The sequence below is a fragment of the Coturnix japonica genome, chromosome 4, assembly GCF_054131305.1.
Source record: "Coturnix japonica strain WE chromosome 4, WE-NBRP24, whole genome shotgun sequence".
Taxonomy (NCBI): domain Eukaryota; kingdom Metazoa; phylum Chordata; class Aves; order Galliformes; family Phasianidae; genus Coturnix; species Coturnix japonica.
This window is the reverse complement of record NC_140666.1, coordinates 60,468,228-60,482,496: the sequence shown is the minus strand read 5'-3', so window position 1 is coordinate 60,482,496 and position 14,269 is coordinate 60,468,228.

The following is a 14,269-nucleotide window of genomic DNA, read 5'->3' as shown; positions in this document are numbered from 1 at the left end:
CATGCCTTGCCACAAGGCAGAGAGCAATGTCTGCTTATTGCCATGGAATCTGACTAGTGCCTATTGCTGTCATGTTGAGTCAGCAGAAAGTCTTGGGAAGGTTACAGTAATGCAAAAAGTTTATTTTTGCTCTCTCAAACAAAACAAAACAAAACAACAACAATGAAACAGTTTTAACATCAGCTTCCCAAAGGATATCCCACATGCAAATTAAGATTGTTTCATTGCCTGAATGCACTTACTTCTCAATATATATTTATATTGCCACTCAAGTACTGTATAGGAGTTAGCTATATCATGCTATTTTGAAGTCTGCATAGGTAAAAGGAAGTAAATATATGCAGGGAAGGAAGTCTGATCGCTATGCAAAGCAGCTTTAAAGTGTCTTGAGAAAAGAAAGTGATTGAAAATTTCTCCGTATACTTGAGCAGCATTAGGAATAACAGAAAGCTGTGTGGCACCATTCAGAAAACTGTTGTGTAAGTAAGACCCTAGTAGCAGGATTCAGGCAGTCCTCTGATTATCCTTGCCTTTGAATGCCCTCAAGCTGGACGAGAGGAAGAAGACAGCTTTTTCAGCCATATACTGCCGCTTGCAGGTCAAACTAAGCCTCACGTCAGGGCACTTCTTGCACTCAGTGCACACCCCTGCTGACATAGGAAAGCTCTGCACTGCTCCAAGCAGCTACTCTTCTGAAAGATGCAGCTGTGAGGCCACCTGTGCTGAGGGCTTGGCCAGAGGAGAAGCAGCAGTTCAGGCTGTAGGCATCATCCAGGCACTGTCTGTGTAGCAAGCACCGAATGGTGAGCAGTCAGAGGGGACAGAGGGCAGCAGACCTGTCACTCCCGGAGTATTATGCTGCTAGGAGACTTAGAATCTGGCAGAAGGACCGGCAGGTGATAGAGCAAGGGTGACACTGGTTCAGTATGTCCCAGTTGGCAAGGACCCCAGGCTGGGGTTCACCTCAGGCAGCACTTGACAGCCACTGTCTGAGTTTGAAGGATGGAAGGTTGTTGCTCTCCAAGGCCTAAGAAACAAAATACAGCAATGCTTGCCTCAAAGTCTTCATGGCAATGTGTATTTGAAGAGAATTCAAAGACATATTGCCCAGGAGTAGCTGGACCTAAGTGATCTTTGTGGTCTCTTCCAAACCAAGCCATCCTAAGATTCTCAGGTCACAAGAAAATTACGTTTAATGCAGCAACATATGTAAGAGGTGGCCCCCATCTCACAGTAGGGGTGCATTCCTGTTGATATTTTAAATTTGTAATTCATCAGCAGAGCCCAAATCACCCTGTAAAGATCATATTTCTGCACAGCCATATTATGCCCGCATGACTTCATCTCAATAACATTTCAGTCATAATTTGGGCCGCTGTAAAAAGTAAAAGTAAGAAGTGTGAGATTATGAAAACATTAATTGCTTTTCAGGCAGCAGAGCGACCAAGCTCTGCACTTCTGACAATATGGGATCTGTTCTCTTGTTAATGCGCTGCTGTACTCTTACATGCTCCAACAGTTGGGAAAGAATTCTGTTAACCTGTGAAAGGGTGACCGAACCTGCTCGTCTTTGGGTTTGGAGTACACAGCCAGCTTATATAGGGAAGAAATGGATATGTCTGCTATTCCCATTAAGCAGTTTGAATAGCTGAAAAGCAAGGAATCTTAAATAGCTGCACTCAGCAAATTAAGCAGCAGTGAGAAAGCTGCTCTGGAATTAATTGGTAGTGGTAACTGAACATGCTCCTTGATGTAAAACTTAATTGCTCCACTTTTAGTAGATTATATGCATTTCGCTCATTGTCAAAAACACAATTATTGGACTTAAGCTCAAAGTCATTACTCACTACTTTCAGACCATTTTATTCTTGCATTTTTGTAATTAGGGGTTTTGCCTTAAGCATCTTAAAGTAGTTAAAACTTGTTTACATTGGTATGGCTGCTCCCTGACAAGTTTTAGTAAAAAGTTTTGCTGATTTGTACCACAGGTTAGAAAAAAAAAAAAACCAACAAAGAAAAAAACTGATCTGAGAAAATTTATGTATAGAAGTGTGTTATATGCATACAAAGACATAGTTCGCTCTGAAAGTAATGCCTCTTATTTATTTCCATAGAAACTGCAACAGATATAAAGAGCACAATAGCCCTATTTGATAGAGAAAATTCTCAGCTACAAACCACTGTGTTTTTAGTCTCCACTATTAGCTATGTATTTTTACCAGCAATGAACAAGAGCCTGCATGTCACTCCTGTAAAAATCTTCACCAGCAGAGGTGACCCATTGGAGCTCTGATCACTGCTGAAACACACCCCCATCACTGCACTGTACTCACACCCACTGTCTGATCTCCAGCAGCGTTCAGCAAGCATTGATGAATGTCAGTGGGCACCATTTTATCAGCATGGAGGAATTCAGCAGCGCGCCTTTGCTTCACACACACTTCCACATCAGACATTAACCAGCCAGACTGCCCCCCTGCCGGCATCTGTCACACAGTAACAAAATGTAACAAAACATTGTGGGGAAGGTTGCATTCCAGCTGTGGGACCAACAACATCCACCTCTGACGCTGAGGGCCAACTCTAATAAGATAAGAGGCATTACTTCCCCAGTAGCTCTCATACATTTTACTCATTTAATGTGATTGTGGTTTAGTATTTTCACAAATTTACATTCGCAGAAGTACAACAGCATCTAAACGTAAATAGCAGCATTAGTAACCTAAACTTGTGTTCTTTGTTTTCTACATTTAGTACTAGAAAAAAATCATTAAAAAAAGAATAAAAAAAATCCTTGGAATCCAGCTTGGACAAATGTATTAAGTGGTTTAAAAAAATAAACAATAAACCCACAACATTTTAAAAGCACGGGGAAAGGATATTTGAATTTAAAAGCTTAAGTATTTTCAACCTAGACCTTACATTCTGTCTATTCCTCCATGTTGGTCAACCCCTCATATGTTGAAACATCTGGAACTCAATCAACTAATGGAAAGACTGGAGCATTCTCACTGTAACTCACAAATAGTGTTGTATGCAGCATGGCTAATTGTATCTCTGATTAAGAGGGACACAAATGATATAACCACAGTTGTTCTGCACACCACAAGGTTCCATTAGTGAGCTTTGGTTGCTTTCAAACACCTCAGATCATGTCTGGTTTGATGTTGAAGGTTTCCATGACCAAAGGAAAATTACTACAGGGTTAATTAAAGCAAACCTTGCTCTGTAACCTGAAGATAAGTTTTCTTCCCGGAGCATATTTCTCTAGAACCAGAAATTTCTGAAACTACTTTTTACTTTTTTTCCTCTTAAAATGTACTTCTTTTTGGAGTCTAGTGCTGGATGGCATTAATACTGGCACTGCAAATGAAAAAGAAAAAAAAAATACTAAAAAAAAAAAAAAAAAAAAAGGATTTTGAATCCTTCAGTGATATGCTATTGGGAAGTTTTAGGATCATATGAGGAGCCCTGAAGACCTGGAAATGTTCTTTAATGTCCTTCGGTTGTTTATATAAATCAGACACAACCAAATGGAAGAGGTTTGTTTTTAAGGTTCCAGTAGAACAGACACATGTTTTTGAAAGATATACTGTGCGCACCTCAGTCTGTCACCTGCCACATTTCATCCATCCTCAGGTCCTGTTCAGCTCCCCACACTAAACACAAAGTCAGGTGTTGACCTTCAAGGACACGTCAAGGTTTGCTATGAAAAACCCATCATTACATGCTTCTCTTTTTGTGTCATTTGTTCTCTCATCTCTAGCTTCAGACATTGCACAGAAATACTCTACTTCAATAGCCCCATAACCTTTGAGCCAGAGATTCAGTTTATTTCTGTGAAGTTAAATTTCACAGGATTTTTGTGTCATGGAGGGAGAGGCTGCCACTGACTAGAGACTCTGAAGTACATGCACTCAGAACAAAATACCTTGTGAAACAGATTTTGATAAAGGCTTTCCCTCAAAAAACAAAGAACACCCAGAGATATGTTCCCATTTGCTACATAGATAAGTGAAATACAATGCTTCTTTTATAAAGTGGAAGAAATGCAGAGATTTAACATCAGAGTTCCCATTTGAACTACCGGGGCCACAAACCAAAACACTGGATCCACCTTTAAAGATTTCTTAAAGTCAGACCAAGATTATAAATGTTAGGTCAGTCTAACTTGAGCACATGCTCAAATTACATAAATGAAGGCTAGTGCCAAATAAAGATGTAAGTAGAACATGCATTAAGTAAAAAGTCTTTTGAAGGAAGACTTTAACATTTCAACAAAATAGGCTACTTGGGTGAATATGGCTACAGAGGAGAAATGCCTCTGCTTTAACCTTGGGGAAATATTTCAGAGGCAATTCTTATGGATGATACATAATTTAATGGGCACTGCTTAAAAATAAATAAATAATTAATTAAAAATAAACCCAAAACAGTGGTGTATCATGCCAATGACATGAGAACTTAAAACCCTGGTTACCCAAGGCATGAAGAAACTAATTTTGTAACTCTTCATAGGTAGGTAAAGACAAATCTAATTCATTCCTGTACAGAAAAGATCTAATGATTCCCTCTAGTTTTCAATGGCTATAATAAAGTAGCTGCAGTTGCTGAAGGGAAGAGCCACAGAAGGAAGAAACATGTTTGTGTCAAGCAACAGCTTCATCCTTCTCTGCTCAATACAAAGACATCCTTTGCAGTTTGGTTATTCATTTCTTGGACATTTTAAGTTAGATGTTGTACATCTACATCTACAAACAAGTGTTGGAAACAATCTAAAGAATTATGTTTTTCACAAGCAGCTCAATGGCAAAGGTGCATTCATAGCTGATATCTACCACACCTCCTGTGTTAGCAGGGCAAGGCTTTTTGATAAATATATTTGATTTTCCAGTTAAAAATCCCTTAGTGTAGACAAACAGTAGAGATAGTATTCCAGGACTGAACAGGGTCATCAGTTGGACTGGATGCAGTGCTGGTCTTATTTCAGTGATCACAAATGTGCTTGTGTCTCAGCTCTTGCTAACAGGAATGTCAAGTTCAGCTGTTTTTCTTATTCAATAGACATGTCTAGAACTTCATGTGCATACATAAGTGTCTAAAGATGAAGAGAACATATCTTAAAATTCTACACTTTTTGGTGCAGGTTGGAACCTGACCCCTGATATCTGAACTTTTTATACTTCTGGATAATTCATGTAATTCATCTTCCTTATCAGATTCTTTTGCGGTGTCCAGAGGGCTTCAGTTTCCTCCTTCACTCAGGAGGCTGAGTTAAGGCAACACTAACTTGCACTAGTGCTGAGGCAACTAATCTGGTTACTTCTCGGTTCAGTGAATGTAAGCGCAGAGCAAAGACGAAGACACATAATCACTGCACAAAACCACACTGAACCCAGCTGTAGACCAGAGTCACTTCATTCAGTAGCTGATAAGCCCAGATGAAACTGAGATGCTTCACACGAAGTCTGCTTGCAGGTTTGCAGCTAGTTTAATTATCCAGGGTTTACTAGCTGCAGTGGTGAGCTGTGTTCCGGTATGGAATCCTATCCAGTACTCATCACCTCCTCACTGGCCTTTTATATCCAGTGTTAATGCTGTATTTGTTGATTGGCCAGCCAAATGAGGCTGTGAATATTATAAGTCAGCAGCTCCAAAGCTTGGGGTTTAATACTTCCTATAAATTCTGGTGCCACTTAATTCCATACATTCATAGAAAGTCTTTCAAGGGGACCTTACAGATCATATAGTTCCAACCCCCTGCTATGGACAGGGTTGTCAGCCACTAGATGAGGTTGCCCATGATCCCATCCAACCTGGCCTTGAACACCACCAGAGATGGGGCAGTCACAAATCCTCTAGGCAGCCTTTTCCAGCACCTTGCTACCCTCAGTGTAAAAATTTATTCGAAACATCCAACCTTAACCTCTACTCTTCTAGTTTAAACCCATTTTTCCTTGTCCTATCTCTATCAGATCATGTAAAAAGTCACTCTCCCTACTGCTTGTAAGCTCCCTTCAAGTACTAGAATGCAGCAATGAGGTCTAATTGGAGTTTTCTCTAAGCCAAACAAGCCCAGCTCTTTCAACTTTTCTTCACAGGAGAAGTGCTCCAGCCCTTTGATTACCTTTGTGGCCTCCTCTGGACCCACTCCAACAGCTCCGCATCCTTCCTGTACTGGGGGCTCCAGGCTTGGAAGCATTACTCCAGATGGGGTCTGAGAAGAGTAGACTAGAGGGGGGACAATCACCTTCTTCTCCCTGCTGCCACCCCTCTTTGGATGCAGCCCAGGATACTGTTGGTCTTCCAGGAAACATTTCCTCAATAATATGTTCTCACAGTTGACTGAAATTCCAGGGGGAAAAGAAGTATATCCATATATTAATGACATATAGGAAATGCCAACTCTGCCTCTGACAGAGTTCCTTTAGCCAGATGTATAATTTTTCTCATTAGCAAACTGAGAAGGTATGTTTTTTCTGTTACAAATGCAAATGTAACATTTGTGTGGATCAGTAAATACTTTTCCACTGCAATGTACACAGACTTGACAGTTTGAATCTGACAGGAATTGCAGTGATGATTATGCAAATGTCATACAATACCAAAGGAAAATAGTTTCTTAAATATTCATGTTGCAATTATAGCAAGATACATAAGATTAGAAGTGTACTGACCATAAAATGTCTCTGACCAACCTATTCTGCATAAGTGGTAAGGAAAAACTCAGCACCTTCCATTGTAATTGTGGCCACAATATTTATTACAAATCATTCTTATTAATCTGCCTCCAGGTATACAGCTGCGCAGCCCATCCATGAGAACTCCCATGGCTCTGTAATGCCCTGCAGACCACAGACTGCCAGGATACGTCAGTCTGCAACTATCACTGTGCACTACACAGGGTTACTTGAGGCCATTCTTGTTGTCAGTCTGAAGGAAAACATGTTATCTATAACAAGAGCACTGTGGTTTTTCTGTGCCATTTAAAGTGCTCAGAAAAAAATTTCATCGCATTTGTGTGGCTGTAGATTAAAAAGGCTGTCTTCAAGTGAATTTCCTGTCTAACAGTCAATCCACCATAGAGTGCAATGAACTCCACACCCTGAGCTTTAGAAATGTAACAGTTCTATTGTTGCAATAATAGACCCTTTAGAAATTGATCTCATGCGTGGTTGTCAGCTGCAGCTTGGTGCTGAGAATGGCATTCTCTACCTCCTCAGTTCCATTACAAACTCAGTTTTTGGCTGCTCCTCAATGTTTAGAAGACCTGGCAAGTCACAGCAGTGCTTGTTTCAACAGCACCCTCTGGGAGTTCTTAATGTCTGGGATACCTACTGAAGATGTGGAAACTGAGAAACAGTTAATAATCCTTTTGAAGGTAAAGTGAACATTTTTTACTGAGGACTCTAGAAACACAAACAAGAATGTTTACTCATGATTTGTCCTCTGACCCTATCATGCCACTGTGACTGGGTTTCTAGCATTTTAGATCACTACTGACGGTAAGAGTTGTTGTCGCAGTGCCAGGCTATCACTGCATGGAGGGCATCGTACACTACACCGTAAGTGGTGTGAAAGATGCATATGTTAGCTCTGCTTTAGGCTGTAAAAATCAGAGATAAGGATGAAAGCGGATTGACAAAGAAATTGACCCATGCCTCAATACTTCATGTAATCTTCCTGTTATCGAAATCAGCCTTCACCAAGGAAAACTGGATAAAGGTTGTGAGGACAGAGCAATAATAAAATAAATAAATAAATCATGTAAATGGTATAACATTCACTGTATTAATTCTGTTAATGATTATCTCCCTGCCAGTCGATGTCAGCAGCAAGTTACAGAACACATGCAGATTTCTCATCTAAATCCTACTATTCTATTTGTATTTCTTGGTCACCTCCTGAACCGTCTTACAAGCAAGATTTTATGGTTATCTTTAAGTTTTTTCACAGGTTCAACAGTAAAGGAAATCAATCAAATGTAAAGGTGTGTAGTATCAATAGTCTAAACTTCGAGGTCACAAAGGTATTGTCATTCATTGGATAGAGATAGAACAATGTTGTTTGAAAACAGGTATGCCCAATGGAGCGGTACCATAACAAATTCTTCACTGCAGTATCAAAGCAAAATAGCAGTCATGAGATTTATACGATTATGTAACTACTTTTCAGAAAACCCTAACTGATAAACGTGCTCCCAGGCACCTTGGAGCAAACTTCAGCAATATTAGCATACCGGAACTGTTGCCTCTGGACAGCAAACAACAAATAAACATTTCTATTGCTTTTAACAACTTGTAGACTGGTGAAGGTCCCATTGATTCATAACGTTAAATCATATCAGTTTCAGTGAAGAACCTACATCTCTTTTTTTGAATAGAAGTATTGGTTCTAGCTTTTTCTCTCCTTGACAGTACTGCACTTCAACAGGAACTTCATGTTTATTGTTCTATGTTCTTGACGTCCCAAATGATGCAACTTATGACAGCTTCTGACCTGTTTTTATTGCAGTCACAAGATAAAAAATGCAATTTTAAGACATCTTCAGGTGCCTTTTGCTCAGAGGTAATCTGCATTGTTAGGTTTTATGGTATATGATGAATTTTTGCAGTGCTGCTGTATCTTAGAAGTGTGGGAATTACTGTTAGGGAGGATTGTTTAAATAAAATAATTAAATGAAAGCAAATATATGCAAGGTCAGAACAAAACACAGAAGGTAGAAGATGAGATCTTCTGTATACGCAGTAAGAAAAGTAGTTTGTCACCAGAAATAGACAGCAGGATTCTCCTGATGCCAGCACTTTCAGAACATAAAATCCTACTCTTGCTAATATGTCAGAACCCCACTGTTCAAATTTCTTTGCTCAGAAGACCTGGAACCAAACCATAGCATCAGCACTTCACTTCCAATGCATCTCTGCCCATTCAGTAGGGAAGGCACAGATGCTGAAGCATTTGCAAACTGAGCAAAGCTAGGCTTGTATATTCCAGCTCATGAAATAATTCTGACAAGCAAGCAAAAACAAACAAACAAACAAAAAAACAGGAAATAGGTGAGAATGAAAACCAGTAACTTTGATAGAAGGGACTGCTACTATTAAGTAGTAGGCAGGTAATAAAGGCCAGGCTCACCTGCCATGTGAGCGAGCTAGTGAGGATGTGGAGGACAAGTCTTGTCTCCCTTGCTGCTTCTATTCCATTTAAGTAGCTCAGCATCGAACTCTAGGAGGAGACAGCCCTACAGATAAGATGGACATGAAGCAAGCACCTAATTAACATCTTTAAATCCACAGTAAAAAAAAGGAAGGAAAAAAAAGCAGGTGGCCCCAGTGCTCTATCACAAATATCACTTAAGGGAAATACTTTCTTCCAAGGGATGCTGAGATTTTCGTGCTGTTCAAGAGGACTGTGGCCCCATTTCCTCTTCAGGAAAGACAGCTTCTTCCTTCACATCAACAGCAAGCTACTCCTGAATCCAAAATGAAAGCAAATGAAATAACTAGGGTTTGAAGAAAGAGCTATTTGGGAGACTGTGTAGATGTTTTGTGGCTGTGCACAATTTTGTAAGCCTTCTATTGGAGATGAAATAGGCAAGGAGAATTCCAATCTTAAATCTAGGATGTCTCCAAGTTGAAAAAATGTTTTCAGCAATGATTGCCTGAAATCAAACTCCAAGGCTATGCTCTTATAATTCATTTTATTGTACAATAAAACATTTTATTATTTTAATTCAGTCAGCAGAATCCTGGTGAACTGCAGGCCACCAGCAATAGGTGCCACATCTCATGAAGCTGCTGCAAATATTGTGGAAAGAAGTATTTGAAAGTCGCATCTTTGTACCAATTTTACAAGTGCCTCAAAGAATGCTGACTCCTCCATTTTATGCTGTTAATGAGAGTGAGCTCTGGTTTGCTTCTTTGCAACACAAAGTTTGGCAGTGAAGGGGTTGGACAGAAATTAAATACTAATCCAGAAACTTTCTGGCCATAGAAACTGAAGTCTTGTATCACATCTTGAACCCAAAGATGGTAATGACAGAAGAATATTACAGAAGCACTGAATTTGATTTTTAAGAGGTTACTGTATTCAGGTCTCTGGAATTGTCGATACTTGTTTAATAACAATCAACATTCTTACAGTAAGCTGACTTTTTCTCTTTGCACTGAAGACTCCAGAATACGTGAAAAGTTGTATTAATGAAATGTGAAACTTCTATTAATCATCAGCATAATGGTAGAACAAATGATACATCTAGCAGCTTTACTCTTTCTTTAAATCAGTCTATGCCAAGAGGTTTAATGTTGCTCCTAAATGAATCTTTCTTCATTCAACATCTTATTGCCCCCTTGAAAAAATTAATCTATTTATGATAGTTTTCATTTTCTAACCCAGAGAACCAGCATGCTTTACAAGCTTGCAGCTCAGCATCTTACACCAGAGCAATCTGTTCTACCTGCTATGTAGTCAGAAACAAAAAATCTGCAGGCATTTCATCCCGTTTCTTCACTAAAGAATACAATCCTTTTCATTTTACGGTATGCTACACTGGAAATGCTACTAGAGTTAGTACTTCAGCCATGGTCAGGGAGAAATGCTTCCAAACATTTCTCCTGTAGAAACTGTTCCCTCCCATAGCTCTTAGAAGAAATATTACCATTGCATACTAGAAAATACCAAGAAAGACAAAACAAAAGCCTCAACCAGAAGTACTACAAATATATTGTTGACCAGGTTTCCAAGACAGTCATAGTGTGATGGAGTTGAGAAGGATGACTTCAAATCAGATGAGAGACTAATTGATTCAAGTGTAACTCCTGCAGATATGGAAAAGCGGCTGCAACAAGAGCAGTACCAGAGAAGTATGAACTGAAACATCAGTTATCTTAGAAAGCCCAGCACTGCTTTTGGATGGCACCAGAACTGATCTGGAAGATCAGTATAACTAAGCATGCATATTGTCTTGCAAATGAATGCTGTGTATGTCAGCATTTTCACTTAAATTACACTAGTTCCTTTTCAATTCCAGAGAAATAACTTAAATCTATTATGCACTAGCAAGGACACAGTTTAAGTTCTTCAGTAACAAAGTGTTAGGAACTGGTTTTAGGAACAACTGTGTTGTAAAAAAATAGTACAGTTCAATTCATAAATGGACAATTCAGAATCAGAATGACTGTGTGCACTGTTTTAGCAATATTATGCATCTAACTTTAGAATGAGATGGCAGGGAAACATCATTGTGCTGATTGTACAAGTAGAGGAAAATCCTATAGATGCTGTAAGTGCCCTTTTAGCCTTATGGCTCCTTTTTAAGAAAAGTGATCAGCAAAGAACACACCCAAAGCACAGATCTTAACAGTCATGTACTTAGTAATCTCCCCAAAAAACTAGTGGTTTTAAACTTAAAGGTCTTGTTCATACAATTTTGCAGTTTTTCCCCTCAACTCAAATTCACTATTTAAAATCAGCCTCCAGTAATAAACAATCATACCAGTATTTTATATTGGTAGTAAAGTCTGACAACATGTAACAAGTCAGAACAATTTCTACATCATTTAAAAATGAACTGATGAGTTCTGAGCAAACAGCTAACCTCTTACTACCACAGGAAGAACCAGTTTCCATTTAAGCAACAGCCACGGCTACCTGTACTCTCATGTCTAACAATAAAGAAGCTGGACAGTGCCTTGACACCATCTGTGTCATCAGGTATATTCACTCAGGTTCCCTCACTGCCACTTTCACACAGATGCAACAAAAATCCCATCTGTTTTGTACTTCTGAGCACTGGGGAGAACAGGAGTATTGAATCCAGATGTTCTCAGGGCAGTAAGGGAGGAGCATGCCTACTCCAGGTCTTCCACTCCAGCCTGAGTGGCTGGGCAGCAGGGAGATGGATTATTCTCACAGAGAAGCTAGTGAGAAGGAAGTGAAACAACATTAAATCAGGAGAAAATAATTTCACTCTCCACACCTGTTCTTCATTTTTGTGAGTGAAAAATCTGTTCCTGTTTATGAATGAGCAATGAAATTGCCACAGAGTGAGACAATGGAAGCCTGTAGTCCTGAGAACAGCAAACTTTTCCAAGATAGGTAGCACAGGAAAGCTGAATGGGTTTCCACTTGCTGGAACTGCAAAGTAAATCAAAATCTGATTTAAAAATTAAAAACAAACAAACAAAAAAACCTCAAACCCATTTTTCCATTGCTTATAGGTCCTTTGGATTAAGTTTGTTGAAATTCTATTACTAAAAGTATAGAAATAACCACAGAGCTTTGGGAGCCAGAATAAACACAGGTCTAGTCCTGCCTGTTCTTAGGCCAATGGCAAATGGACAGGAGGTACTGCGCATGTAACACAAGCATCGGGAACAGAAACCTGAAGTGTTACACATCTGTCACTGAGTTATAAGATAATGAACAAGCCTCAATGACTGTCTGTCCAGGGTAGATTTCTCCATAGGTGTATCAATCCCTGACAGCAGCTATACAGAAATCTCACTGGATCATGAGGCTGCATCTCAGAAAGCAGGCTTCTTTCATCACCCTTTGGCCACTTTCTTGCAGCCTGCTTTAATGCAGAGCGCTTAAGGCAGTTTCCTCTGCTTCCTGGTCATTGCCTGGCTTCACCCCTCACTTTCTGGGTGAGGCCAGTAAATCCCAGCAGATCAGGGGATTTGGAGTTGTATTTAAGAGACCAGTTTATCGTGTCCCCAGAGGGAAGGCAGCTTTAGTGATTTGCTGCATAAAAGCATTTTCTTTCCCCTGTGACAGTAATTTCTGACACTCCTAAAATTGCAGACATGTCTGGAATTCATCCAAGTATCTGATTTTTAGAATTTTCCCCTCAAAAAGACATTGATGGGCAAGAGTCTATGCCACACACAGGAGAAGAACTCAAAAGTTTTGAGGAGATGTATTTTGCACTCAGAAACAGAAATGAATTTGATACAGCAGAAGCGATGATCCGCCTGAACGGAGCTAACTCATGGCTGGCTGTTGGGACTTGGCTGTCCCACTTGACTGCTCAAAGAAGCTGTGATTCAGGGCTGGACTCAGGACATTCACTGCACAGGAGAATATAAAGAATATAGTCAGATATAAAGCACCAGCACGCCATAGAAAGAATTTGCTGGGACATTAGTGCTTGTCACGTGCATTACCTGAAGGAACCTAAAAGCTTTCCTCTCTCCAGTACTCCTTCAGTGTATTGCAGGAGACAAAGTCTTGACTGCTGCTGCACTTCAGGGAAGGGCTGATATGATGTGAGCACAGACACCCATCTCAGTGTGAAAATGGCAATAATCCGAGTGATCAGACAAGCATAACCAGAACTCATCTCTTTATTAAGATGAGGCTGTATTTCTCTCTGCAAGTACAGATATAGAACAGATAAATTATAACTCTTTAGTAGTCCCCAGGAACCCAGAAGTATAACATGTACCACATATAAACCTTCAGTAAAACCTTGTAAAGGAAAGCAGGTACTGAAAATTATCTACTTAATTTTAAAAAAATCCTGGTTTTCTTTGCAAAACTATTAAGTCTAAATGTTTGTTTTGTTTTTATTTCCCAAAGACTCAGAGCTAAATTAAGTGCTTAGATTCACAAGCAAGCACTCAAAAAACTGGGCCACTTGCTGAAATGCTCCACATGAATCTGAGAGCCTGAGCTGAGTGTATGCCAAAACATTGCCACAGAACAATAGGGAACAGCCTGTGCAGCATGTTAAACTGTAGCAAGTCTGCCTGAAAGCAAGGCTACGAACACCACATTCTCTCCAGCACTAAATGTACAGTTATTCCTTGAAGGAAAATATGACTCAGGAAAATAATCCTCCATCTCAGTAAAGCAGAAAAAGCTACTTCTATTGCTGTATCAAGAATATTTTGGTTTTCACTTGGTATCGTTAAAACAACATTATTGAAATGTTCCACATAACAATCTAGACACACACACACAAAAAAAAGCCCAGAATATCAGCAGTTTGGGTTATTGGTCCTGGTCCAGGATTGTGGCCAACTAGAATAAGCAGGAAGGTCTGGTGGATAGAAATAGGTTTTGGCATCTTTGTGTTGACAAGTAGCTACAGTGACAATGCTGATTTGAGCCTCTCTGATTTGTGATCATCTTTCACACCTTCTTAATTTTCTTCCTCTCCTGCTGGCCATATCTGAATACTTGAACATCTGTGTCAATAACAGATACATTTCAGACCAAATTAGATGGAAGGAGGCTGCATAGCTTCTGGAAAACACGTACTGAA